Here is a 12,337-nt window from a genome sequence, read left to right on the forward strand (position 1 = left end):
GAGAGAGAGAGAGAGAGACTGTGATTTGGCACCGTCAACGACAGACTGTAGTAATTATTTCTGAAAGCTTTCAGTCCTCTGTGTGGACTGCACCTGACACACACACACACACACACACACACGCACGCACGCACGCACGCACACACACACACACACACACACACACACACACACACACACACACACACACACTCACACAATAATCATTTGGGATGCACTGTGTAGTCAAACCACAAGGTGGAGCTCTAAGCTACATAATGTCGAACCTGTGTTGCTCTGTTGGGTGGGGAGCCTTGCCATCAGCCAAGACATGGGAGACAAGCAGACTGGGTCATTAGTGCTCCCTCCACAGAAACATGGCTTCATCACAGCTGACTGCCCAGCAAGTGCCATGCAGAAAATGCTCAAATAATTGAGCCATAATCTTGGCCACTTTGGATCAAATCGTCTCAATAACCTCACATGCCATCTGGAGCCTTGCAAGCATTACTATTTCCCTGTTACCACTGGGAGAAGAATCACTTAGAGGAGTAGTGTTCTCCCACTGCTCATCGTCTCACCATGTGGTCGCATCCTCTTCTTCTGATCCCAGATCCTCTGCATTCATATTTGATATTTCAGGTTCTCTATATGGAAATGCCTTTGGGTCTTTCTCTGCCCGTGTTTGACTGCAGTGAGGTATTTTTTTTTGGTTTTCGACCGCAGCACACCCTCCTACAGATCAGGCCTGTTCATTCCAATATTGATCCGACAGCCCAAGGAACGGGGTTCCTCGTTAGAGGCAGGGCCATCCGAGAATCTCTATCGGAGACACTGATCTCCTATCGGTGGAGGCGCCCATATAATAAGGATCCATCCTGTTCCGACCTTAACTCGCCCACACCAACGGCTCAGCCTAACAATAGCTGTGAGTCTGGGGGGAGCGACGCCATTAAGTGTCACACTGTGACGGTTTGCGGATCGAGGGAACGGGACAGATCGCATCACCACATTGATCAGTCAGCAGCTGTCCGTCAACCTCGATATAACCACCGTATCAGTCCTATGGAAATCACCCTGTGTCCTTCAGACAGAGAAGGACGTTGTACGTTGAATCAGCCTGCTCCGGCTACGGTTCTCCAAAAAGGCATCTTTTAGCGCAGCTAAGCTGCTCTTTGTTCCATCCGGAGTGATGCTCTCTGTGCTGATATGTTTCTAGGAAACCAGTGGGGTCTGGAATTCTAACGTTTAAATGAAAACGCTTGTGTGGCACAATGGTGCACTGGTGCAGTGGTGCCTCACAGCAAGACGGTCCTGGGTTCGACTTCGAACCCTCCCTTTCTGCGTGGAGTTTGCATGTTCTCCCCTGTGTTTCCTCCGGGTACTCCGGTTTCCGACCCACCTTCAAAACCACTCTCAAAGAGCACCTACGGGAGACTGCAATTCGAAACTGGCCGCTGTAAATGTCCAAACCCAACCCCCTCCAATGTACAGTTTCTTCCCCCTCAAATGTATATATGTAACGGCTGGTATCGTGAAGCGCAGTCAAGAAGGGCTGGGGTGAGTAGCGGTGCTATGGGTTAAACTCACTCTCACATCCTCAAAAGACGCATAGACCCAGTACTTAGAAGTGAATTCACTTCTTGGTATAGCGGTCTGTGTTGCTGCCCGCGGTGTGGGAGACCGGGGGTTCGACTCCCACTGGGGGCATCGAAGTTTAAGGTGACGTTGTCACAACCGTTACATATACTCTCTTTTTAGACTCTTTTTGTATCATAAACAGTACTGTATATTTGTAGATCTGGTATGTCATCATAATATGATGAATTGAAAATGGGGGACCCTGATGTAAACAAGACGAAAGTCTTTCTCTGGTCTGCATCCCCTTAACAATTGTGTGTATTGAGCCGTAACTGTATTGTACCCATTCTGCAATCTGCTAATAAAATGTTCAATCAATCAATCAATCAATCAATCCTCCCACACCGTAAAAAAGACATGCTGGCTTTACAACTGGTGTTGGTCCCCGGGGGGCCGCACTGTGTGCCCACCCACTGCACCTAAACAGTTAGGATGGGTCACACTGTGTGGGGCTGCCCACTGCACCTAAACAGATAGGATGGGTCACACTGTGTGGGGCTGCCCACTGCACCTAAACAGTTAGGATGGGTCACACTGTGTGGCTGCCCACTGCACCTAAACAGTCAGGATGGGTCACACTGTGTGGGGCTGCCCACTGCACCTAAACAGTTAGGATGGGTCACACTGTGTGGCTGCCCACTGCACCTAAACAGTTAGGATGGGTCACACTGTGTGGCTGCCCACTGCACCTAAACAGTTAGGATGGGTCACACTGTGTGGCTGCCCACTGCACCTAAACAGTTAGGATGGGTCACACTGTGTGGCTGCCCACTGCACCTAAACAGTTAGGATGGGTCACACTGTGTGGCTGCCCACTGCACCTAAACAGTTAGGATGGGTCACACTGTGTGCCTGCCCACTGCACCTAAACAGTTAGGATGGGTCACACTGTGTGGCTGCCCACTGCACCTACACAGTTAGGATGGGTCACACTGTGTGGCTGCCCACTGCACCCAAACAGTTAGGATGGGTCACACTGTGTGGCTGCCTGCCCACTGCACCTAAACAGTTAGGATGGGTCACACTGTGTGGCTGCCCACTGCACCTAAACAGTTAGGATGGGTCACACTGTGTGCCTGCCCACTGCACCTAAACAGTTAGGATGGGTCACACTGTGTGGCTGCCCACTGCACCTACACAGTTAGGATGGGTCACACTGTGTGGCTGCCTGCCCACTGCACCTAAACAGTTAGGATGGGTCACACTGTGTGGCTGCCCACTGCACCTAAACAGTTAGGATGGGTCACACTGTGTGGCTGCCCACTGCACCTAAACAGTTAGGATGGGTCACACTGTGTGCCTGCCCACTGCACCTAAACAGTTAGGATGGGTCACACTGTGTGGCTGTGCCCACTGCACCTACACAGTTAGGATGGGTCACACTGTGTGGCTGCCCAGTGCCCACTGCACCTAAACAGTTAGGATGGGTCACTGTCTGTGTGGCTGCCCACTGCACCCAAACAGTTAGGATGGGTCACACTGTGTGGCTGCCTGCCCACTGCACCTAAACAGTTAGGATGGGTCACACTGTGTGGCTGCCTGCCCACTGCACCTAAACAGTTAGGATGGGTCACACTGTGTGGCTGCCTGCCCACTGCACCTAAACAGTTAGGATGGGTCAAACGCAGAGGACGAATCTCCCCCAAAGGGATGAATGACAGTATAACTTAACTTAACTTGTGTTCCGCTAAATGTTTACAAAAGCACACGCATCCAAACGATAAAAATTAGGTACTGGACAGAAAACCGGAAAAATACAGTCTGCACGCTAGATAATGCTCCCATGAAGATTTATTGGTATACCATCATGTGGCGTTTCAAGGGTTAATCTCTTCTTCTCTTCTTCTCTTCTGCTCTTCTTCTCTTCTTCTCTTCTTCTCTTCTTCTCTTCTTCTCTTCTTCTTTTATTCTCTTCTTCTCTTCTTCTCTTCTTCTATTCTTCTCTTCTTCTCTTCTTCTCTTCTTCTCTTCTGCTCTTCTTCTCTTCTTCTCTTCTTCTCTTCTTCTATTCTTCTCTTCTTCTCTTCTTCTCTTCTTCTCTTCTTCTCTTCTGTTCTTCTGCTCTTCTTCTCTTCTTCTCTTCTTCTTTTATTCTCTTCTTCTCTTCTTCTATTCTTCTCTTCTTCTCTTCTTCTCTTCTTCTCTTCTGCTCTTCTGCTCTTCTTCTCTTCTTCTCTTCTTCTCTTCTTCTATTCTTCTCTTCTTCTCTTCTTCTCTTCTGCTCTTCTGCTCTTCTTCTCTTCTTCTCTTCTTCTCTTCTTCTTTTATTCTCTTCTTCTCTTCTTCTCTTCTTCTATTCTTCTCTTCTTCTATTCTTCTCTTCTTCTCTTCTTCTCTTCTGCTCTTCTTCTCTTCTTCTCTTCTTCTCTTCTTCTATTCTTCTCTTCTGCTCTTATTCTCTTCTTCTCTTCTTCTCTTCTGCTCTTCTTCTCTTCTTCCCTTCCGGGGCGACAGTGGCTCAGGAGGTAGAGCGGCCGTCTTGTAGTCAGAAGGTTCCCGGTTCCATTCCCGCTCCTCCCATGCAGCGTGTCGAAGTGTGCTTGAGCAAAACACTTAACCCCTAACTGCTCACGATGAGCACCTTTGGCACCTTGCATGGTCGCCTCCGTCATCTGTGTGTGAATGTGTGAATGAATGGGTGAAATGTGAGGCATAAGTTGTAAAGCGCTTTGGGTAAAAGCTGCTGTATAAATGTCGTCCATAGTCCGTTAAAAAAAGAAAACATACAGAGACACACTTTCAACTACTTACGAGGTTAGGTCACCCGGTCCTAATAGGCTCTCTTTTAGATTGGATACGTACAATAGATTGGATGGATAGATAAATACATACTGTATATTAGATAGATCCATCATACAAAAGGTCACAGATCAGTGCACACGATCTAATGAGAACATACTCAGTACCTATAGAGCATAATCACAACAACGTGAATATATATTTATGATATGCCCAGTGTATCCTCAGCGTGTGGGTTATTATATACCTTTTTAAACTCTTGTCTCTCTCCCTTACTGGGATACTGTTCATTGCCATTAAATATCACCCCCAGTCTTTAGATTAGAGAGATATCCATTCCTAGTAGGCATCTTAACTTGGGCCAGCCCAGCTCAGCCCACTGCACCTAAACAGATAGGATGGGTCACACTGTGTGGGGCTGCCCACTGCACCTAAACAGTTAGGATGGGTCACACTGTGTGGCTGCCCACTGCACCTAAACAGTCAGGATGGGTCACACTGTGTGGGGCTGCCCACTGCACCTAAACAGTTAGGATGGGTCACACTGTGTGGCTGCCCACTGCACCTAAACAGTTAGGATGGGTCACACTGTGTGGCTGCCCACTGCACCTAAACAGTTAGGATGGGTCACACTGTGTGGCTGCCCACTGCACCTAAACAGTTAGGATGGGTCACACTGTGTGGCTGCCCACTGCACCTAAACAGTTAGGATGGGTCACACTGTGTGGCTGCCCACTGCACCTAAACAGTTAGGATGGGTCACACTGTGTGCCTGCCCACTGCACCTAAACAGTTAGGATGGGTCACACTGTGTGGCTGCCCACTGCACCTACACAGTTAGGATGGGTCACACTGTGTGGCTGCCCACTGCACCCAAACAGTTAGGATGGGTCACACTGTGTGGCTGCCTGCCCACTGCACCTAAACAGTTAGGATGGGTCACACTGTGTGGCTGCCCACTGCACCTAAACAGTTAGGATGGGTCACACTGTGTGCCTGCCCACTGCACCTAAACAGTTAGGATGGGTCACACTGTGTGGCTGCCCACTGCACCTACACAGTTAGGATGGGTCACACTGTGTGGCTGCCTGCCCACTGCACCTAAACAGTTAGGATGGGTCACACTGTGTGGCTGCCCACTGCACCTAAACAGTTAGGATGGGTCACACTGTGTGGCTGCCCACTGCACCCACTGAAATGTGAGGCATAAGTTGTAAAGCGCTTTGGGTAAAAGCTGCTGTATAAATGTCGTCCATAGTCCGTTAAAAAAAGAAAACATACAGAGACACACTTTCAACTACTTACGAGGTTAAGTAGTTGGTTGCCATTAAATATCACCCCCAGTCTTTAGATTAGAGAGATATCCATTCCTAGTAGGCATCTTAACTTGGGCCAGCCCAGCTCAGCCCTGTCCAGCCCAGCCCTGTCCAGCCCAGCCCAGCCCAGCCCAGCCCAGCCCAGCCCAGCCCAGCCCAGCCCTGTCCAGCCCTGTCCAGCCCAGCCCTGTCCAGCCCAGCCCAGCCCAGCCCAGCCCAGCCCAGCCCAGCCCAGCCCAGCCCAGCCCAGCCCAGCCCAGCCCAGCCCAGCCCAGCCCAGCGACGCTGTCCGTGGTCCTGAAGAGGCCGCTCTGTGAGAACAGGACCTACAGAATGAAACCATATGCCTAGAAGCACAAAGATGTCTCCCTTTATCCACTTCTCCTCCTCCTCCTCGGGTCAGAGGTTGTGTGCCATGACCTTTCGTAGGCCGACCTTTAAAGGACAGCCCCGCCGCCGTTAGCCCCACCACCCCGGGGCCACCGACTCGCGAGGTTAAGCTCTCTCTCCCAGACCCTTCGTCACCCTTCGTCCCTCCCCTCTCCTCCTCCTCCTCCTCCTCCTCCTCTTCCTGCACGCATCTGCGTAGTTGTTTGTAGCCATGACGACGGGCTCCATGGCAACGCGGCACCTATAGTCGCGGCCGGATGGATGAATGGAGGAGGGAGTGATGGTGGGACGGAGGCACTCGGTGGTTATTTTAGACCGTGTCTAGGTGGGGAGTAATTGAGGAGGGGGCCCTTGTTAGCGAGACGCAGAGCCGTGTTAGCGAGTGAGGGCTCTGAGGGAGACGTAGAGAGCGCCTCGGCTCTCTGGACTACTGATGATGAGCCTGTAGTTCATATCCATCACCGGCTGCAGACCGGAGAAGAAATACAAGCTGTGTGCGTGCGTGTGTGTGTGTGTGTGTGTGTGTGTGTGTGTGTGTGTGTGTGTGTGTGTTTGTGTGTGTGTTTGTGTGTGTGTGCATGTGTGTGTGTGTGTGTGTGCGTGCGTGTGTGTGTGTGTGTGTGCGTGCGTGCGTGCGTGTGTGTGTGTGTGTGTGTGTGTGTGTGTGAGCCAGGCCACGTGAGCGGATCGGCGCGGCCGAGAAATCCGCTCTTCGCTCTTTAAAGCTTGGTCCGCTCCGCTAATCGCTCATGTTGACCCCGCCCCCAAGTCGCTCTCCGCTCGCTCCCCGCTCACCTTGAATCGATCGCTCCCCGCTGCCCGCGCCAGGTCGCTCGGCAGTTTTTTTTTTTTTTTTTTGGAGCATGGTGTAAATTAGCTCAAACTACAACAGTCTACACCCCCTGGGCCCCTTAACAATTGTTTGTATTGAGCCGCATTGTAATTGTACCCATTCTGCAATGTTAAATAACATTGTTTATCCATTCACTAGCTCCATTAAGCGATGATAGGCTAGCCGAGCCACAATGCTATGGTCGCTGCCATTAACGTTAGCATGTAAGCTAACGACAACAACAATGGCGTCGATACTTTTTCTGCAGCTCGACCCTACTCGGTGAAGGAGGAGGAGTGAAGCCTGAACCGGATATCACAGGTTCACCCTTCTCATTGGTTGAAAATGGCCTTCATGTTTGTACATCGCCATCTGTTGCTTTGGCATTGTACTGCATGTATATTACATCAACAGTGTTAAACCACTGTGAGCGGCCTGGAGTGGATTGGAGCGGAGGAGAACTCTCGCTCCGGACGTCGCGCCGACTCATTTTAAAACCCACTCCTCGCTCACGTCAAAACCGGCCGCTCCGCGCCCCGCGCCGCTCACGCTCCGATCCGCTCACATGCACTGGTGTGAGCGTATACAACTTTGGGATTTTGTTCGCATGATTTTATGCACGTGATCTTGTGGGGGCGACAGTGGCTCAGGAGGTAGAGCAGGTCACGTTTGGCAATCAGATGGTTCCCGGTTAAATTCCGGCTCCTCCCGGTGGCGTGTCGAAGTGTCCTTGAGCAAGACACTTAACCCCTCGGCACCTGGCAGCGCTGCCTCTGCACTATATGAATGCAGTCCACTTACGTTATGTGTAACGCTGGTCACCAGGTACTAGCAGGCGATTAGCGCTCGGTACCTATAGCCCTCCGACGGACGGCCTCGAACCAGCGGACCCTCCGCTCACCAGCACCATGTGACCACGTATATCAAACACCACGGTCTCATCCATTCTGATACCTGACAAGGATCCGAATCAGGTGGCGAAGTGGGGGGGGGGGTATCTAATTTAGGAGTGACTTACATTTACATTTAGTCATTTAGCTGACGCTTTTAACCAAAGCGACGTACAAGTTCTGTACGACAAGTCATCAGGAAGGGCACAACTCTATCAGCTGAGTAACAATGTTCATCAAAGTGTTGAGTGCTACAGTGTAGGTTAGTTTATTAGGACAAGTGCATGACAGTAAGGTTAGTTAGGGTTAGATTTTTTTTATTATTATTATTTTTTATTTCAGATAATGGTTGAAGAAGTGCGTCCTTAGTCGACGGCGAAAGATTGGACGGGTTTCGGCTGTCCTAACTGGGGTGGGCAGTTCATTCCACCATTGTGGGGCAAGGACTGAGAAAAGGCAGCTTCTCCTTGATGACCCTCCCGGAGCTCGGACTTTACACCAAGGAGCTACCATCGCAGGGTTTCTACCTCGTTACGTGTGCACGTGCATCTGTGGAAGAGTGACAGAGTCAGGCAGAGTCGGGTGCGCGTGGGATTTGACAGGGAGAGGAATGTGAAGAAGAAAGAAGAAAGAGAGCTTAAAAGGGAAAATCCACCCTAAAACAGAATTTGTTGTGCTATTCTAACAATCTCAGAGAGTGAAGTGGATATCGACAAACATGGACGCCTGTGTCTCCCTGTAAGCTGGAAATCGGAGCATCAAGACTTGAATCTGTGATGTCATCAAAAAAAAGTGGTCTCACTATTCACTGTCTATGGAGAAGCCTAGGAGTTGTCTCTCTATTCACTGTCTATGGAGCAGCCTAGGAGTTGTCCTACTATTCACTGTCTATGGAGAAGCCTAGGAGTCGTCTCACAGTTCACTGTCTATGGAGCAGCCTAGGAGAATTCTGGCCTCATAGCAGCACAGGGGAGGGGAGGGTAGGGTAATAGTAGAAAGACATAAATATAGGCAATACAATTTGATCTGAATACCTCTTTAGGACGATGTGCCCATCGGCGTGACACGGCACTAGCGGCTAGCGGCTCGGGTCTGCATTTTTTATAAAACATATAACATATAATATTTAGAAAGCCCTATTTGTTGCCGTTCGAATGTCACCACACCCGACCAAATCCGTTCAGTGGTTCTCGAGTTACATGCCGTTATGTCGGGTGTGCGACTTTGTACATGCAAGTGTCAGATTACCACCCCGGACTCCCGAGGCTCTAGAACTGTCAATCATTCGCAGATTGCTAAATTTATTGGACAGGGTTGAAGCCAATGAGTGTAGGTTTCCAATGATACCCCACGAGTGAAAACAGGAAGTGAAAAACACACAGAATGCATTGCTGTCAATGAGGGAATGGAATACTGGAGAACTTTTTCTTTTGTACACAGTTGACCAAAATCACTCTTGATCACCCATTTCTGAACGGATTTCTATGAAATTTGGACGTGTACTACATAAAACGATCAGGCTATGGGCGTCCAGTGTTTTCCATCTTATTCCAGCTTATATATTTTTTTGGATATTGCAACTACTACAGAAAAATGTGAGTACACAATTACAAGTACAACTCAAGTTCAACCCATATGTTACTCTATTTCATTAGCACTAAAAGTGATTTTTTTAAATTATTTTTTGTACACTTTATTGTGTAAGAAACTTCAGAATGTTATCTTTCAAAAGAGACCAGGCTTATGCATGTGCTATAAGTATAAAGTATAAAGATAAGCTTTGCAAAAAAAGTATGCAGTCCTCAAGTTCAAGTAAAAAATTAAAATTGCCGCTTATCTGGGCGCATGTTATGTGGTTTTAAGCGTTCTGTGCCCGTGCATGTGTTTATGTCTCAGGCGTGTTTGTGTGAGATTACCATCCCTGCATCCCTCTTCTGGCCCCATCCTCCCTCTGTGCCCTTTAAGCCGCTGTGCTACCTGACTGGATTATATACTGTTTCCTCTCTGTTTATTCATGTTTTTATTAAGACAGCCCTGGCTCACATTTACATTACATTTTACATTTAGTCATTTAGGGTACAACTCTGGCAGCTAAGGGTCAGTGGCGTTGTTCGTCAATTAGTGTCGAACTTGAGTGTTACACTATAGTAGTATAGACATATTAGCATGATAGTATAGTATAGTAACATAGTACATAAGGTACATAATAGTAATAGACAGTACGAAGGTTAGTGGGTTGTTTTTGGCCAAGTTCCAGCTGTTCTGACTGCTTCTGTTGAAGAGTCCTCACCCAGGAGATAAGACCTTGACGCAGTGCCTCAGTGTCCATCAATATATGACAAATCTTGTGATTGTCATGTGATTGTCTCGTTTGTCCACTGCCCGCATGAAGTTCCTTCATGGAAGATAAAGTCATTTGAATAGAATTAAAGTGAAGTCGTGAAAACAGTCCTGTTTGTAACTCAGAGACAGTGATATAGAACAGCAGCAGTTTCCTGTTTTAAAAAGGAAGTAAGCCCGGTTTCAGAATTCATACAATTGTCCTAGCTTGTCGTTGTTGGACTGTCCGGGCCGTCAGGTTTTGAGCTGAGCTGCATCCCAACAACATGGGAATGTTCTGGAAGGGGAATAAGACCAGTTATCACAGATACCATGGATGGATGGAGAGAGGGGGGGGGGGGGGGGTGAGGGTTGAAGGGTGAGGGAGGGACATAAACAGATAAACCATCCAAAGTGCTTTAGAGAATGACATATAAAAACAAAACAAAATGTTTTATTTAATTGAAATGTCTCCCATTCATTGTCAATGGAGCAGCTCCAAACGTTATACCTGATGTTTGAATCTTACTTCTCTGGTGTCTGGCTTTGGGAGATAGAGAAGCTCATGTTCACAAATATTGATTGAACTGTCTTACAGGCCATGAAAATAACATATTAGAACTTTTAAATTGAGCGGCGTTTCCCTTTAACCAAAACATGGTACTCATCGGGACGACTTTATTCAACACGGTGGATTATCTGTGGAACGAGATGACTTCTGCAGAGAAAACACGCCCCCACACACACAGACACTATACAAAAGAAAAAAATCATACACCGGAGATGTGCGTAATTTTTTCCCCATGTGCGGGGTAGGTTACAGCGATACCGTGCCTAATTGGATTACAGCTTTTCAGTTTCCCTCTGATAGGCTATATGCATTTCTAATTAAAATCCTCAGCCCTCGTTCGACTAAGAAGATACATCTGAGTGTGTGTAGGTGTCCCGGTATTATTCCCTCGCAGCACGACACGTCGCATTACCATCATTTTGATTAGCTTGTTCTCATCATCTCCTGAGACCCGAGCGCACGACACCACCATGTATCCGGCGACGTGTAATGTCACTATAGTCACATTCACTCAGGTTACTGTAATTGAGGAGATTTATATACGTCTACTTTTACTACGTTTTACTTTTGGCCATGAGAGTAGGCTACAGAGTACAATGCAAGCAGTTATTTACAGTAAAACACATTCGTTCTGGACATAACTCACACTTGTTTTGTTGGTATGATTAGAAAGGGACAATCCCTAAGCCTGGGACTTCTAGCGACTGATTTTGAATATTGCCAAGGCCACGCCAGAGGGGGTAATCAATACATTTTGGGGTTTGACGATATTGGAGCGTGCTTTTTTTGGTTGGATTTTTATTCTAAAGTAACAAAATACTTAAGTAGCCCTACTTTTTTGAAGTGCTACTCGAGTAATTTTCCCGACAAGTACTCTTACTAAGCGGCCTAAATGTTGACTGAGGTGAAGGGATTTCAGTGTGAATGATATTATATATATCAGTGCTCTTTCCACCTCTTTGTGATGCTATTTGAGCCCGTTCCATCCAAGGCTTCTTTTTTAATTTCATCACCTGCAGTATTTAAGTAGCAAGTCGGTTGACAGACCTGGATGAGTTGCCATGGGAACAGCTTCTTTTAGAGTAGGAAGTGGGCGGGAGGAGGTGTACAAGCTTCCCTGCCGAGACACCTGGAAGAGCTGTCAGGTCTCCCTCTCATTTGCAAGTCTGCCGGCTGTAAATATCAAGAACGGGGATGAAGCGAGACGCTAAGGGGTTCAGGACGGCGTCACTTTGTTCCCCGCGCAGCTCCGTTCTCGCAGTCCAGGCGAGACGCTTCACTTTCTCCAGCTGAGAACAAGAGTGAGAGAAGAGAGAGAATTCCCTCAAGTGCTCCGGGAGAGGATGGGGGTGGAGGTGGGGGGTTATTGGGGGTCGTTGTTGGACTGTCCGGGCTGTCAGGTTTTGAGGTGAGCTGCATCCCAACGACCTGGGAATGTTCTGGAAGAGGAACTCTGTGAGCCACAGGGGGAATAAGACCAGTTATCACAGATACCATGGATGAATGGAGAGGGGGGGGGGGGGGGAAGTCGGTCAGAGGGGGGGTTGAGGGTTGAGGAGGGACATAAACAGATGAATCAGAAAAGGGCATTTTATTCTGGGGGCCAAGTACCAAGGAGGCACAAGAAAGACTTTCATTTCATTTCATTTAATTTCGAACC

Source organism: Notolepis coatsorum, assembly GCF_963971535.1.
Source record: "Notolepis coatsorum genome assembly, chromosome: 16".
Lineage (NCBI taxonomy): Eukaryota > Metazoa > Chordata > Actinopteri > Aulopiformes > Paralepididae > Notolepis > Notolepis coatsorum.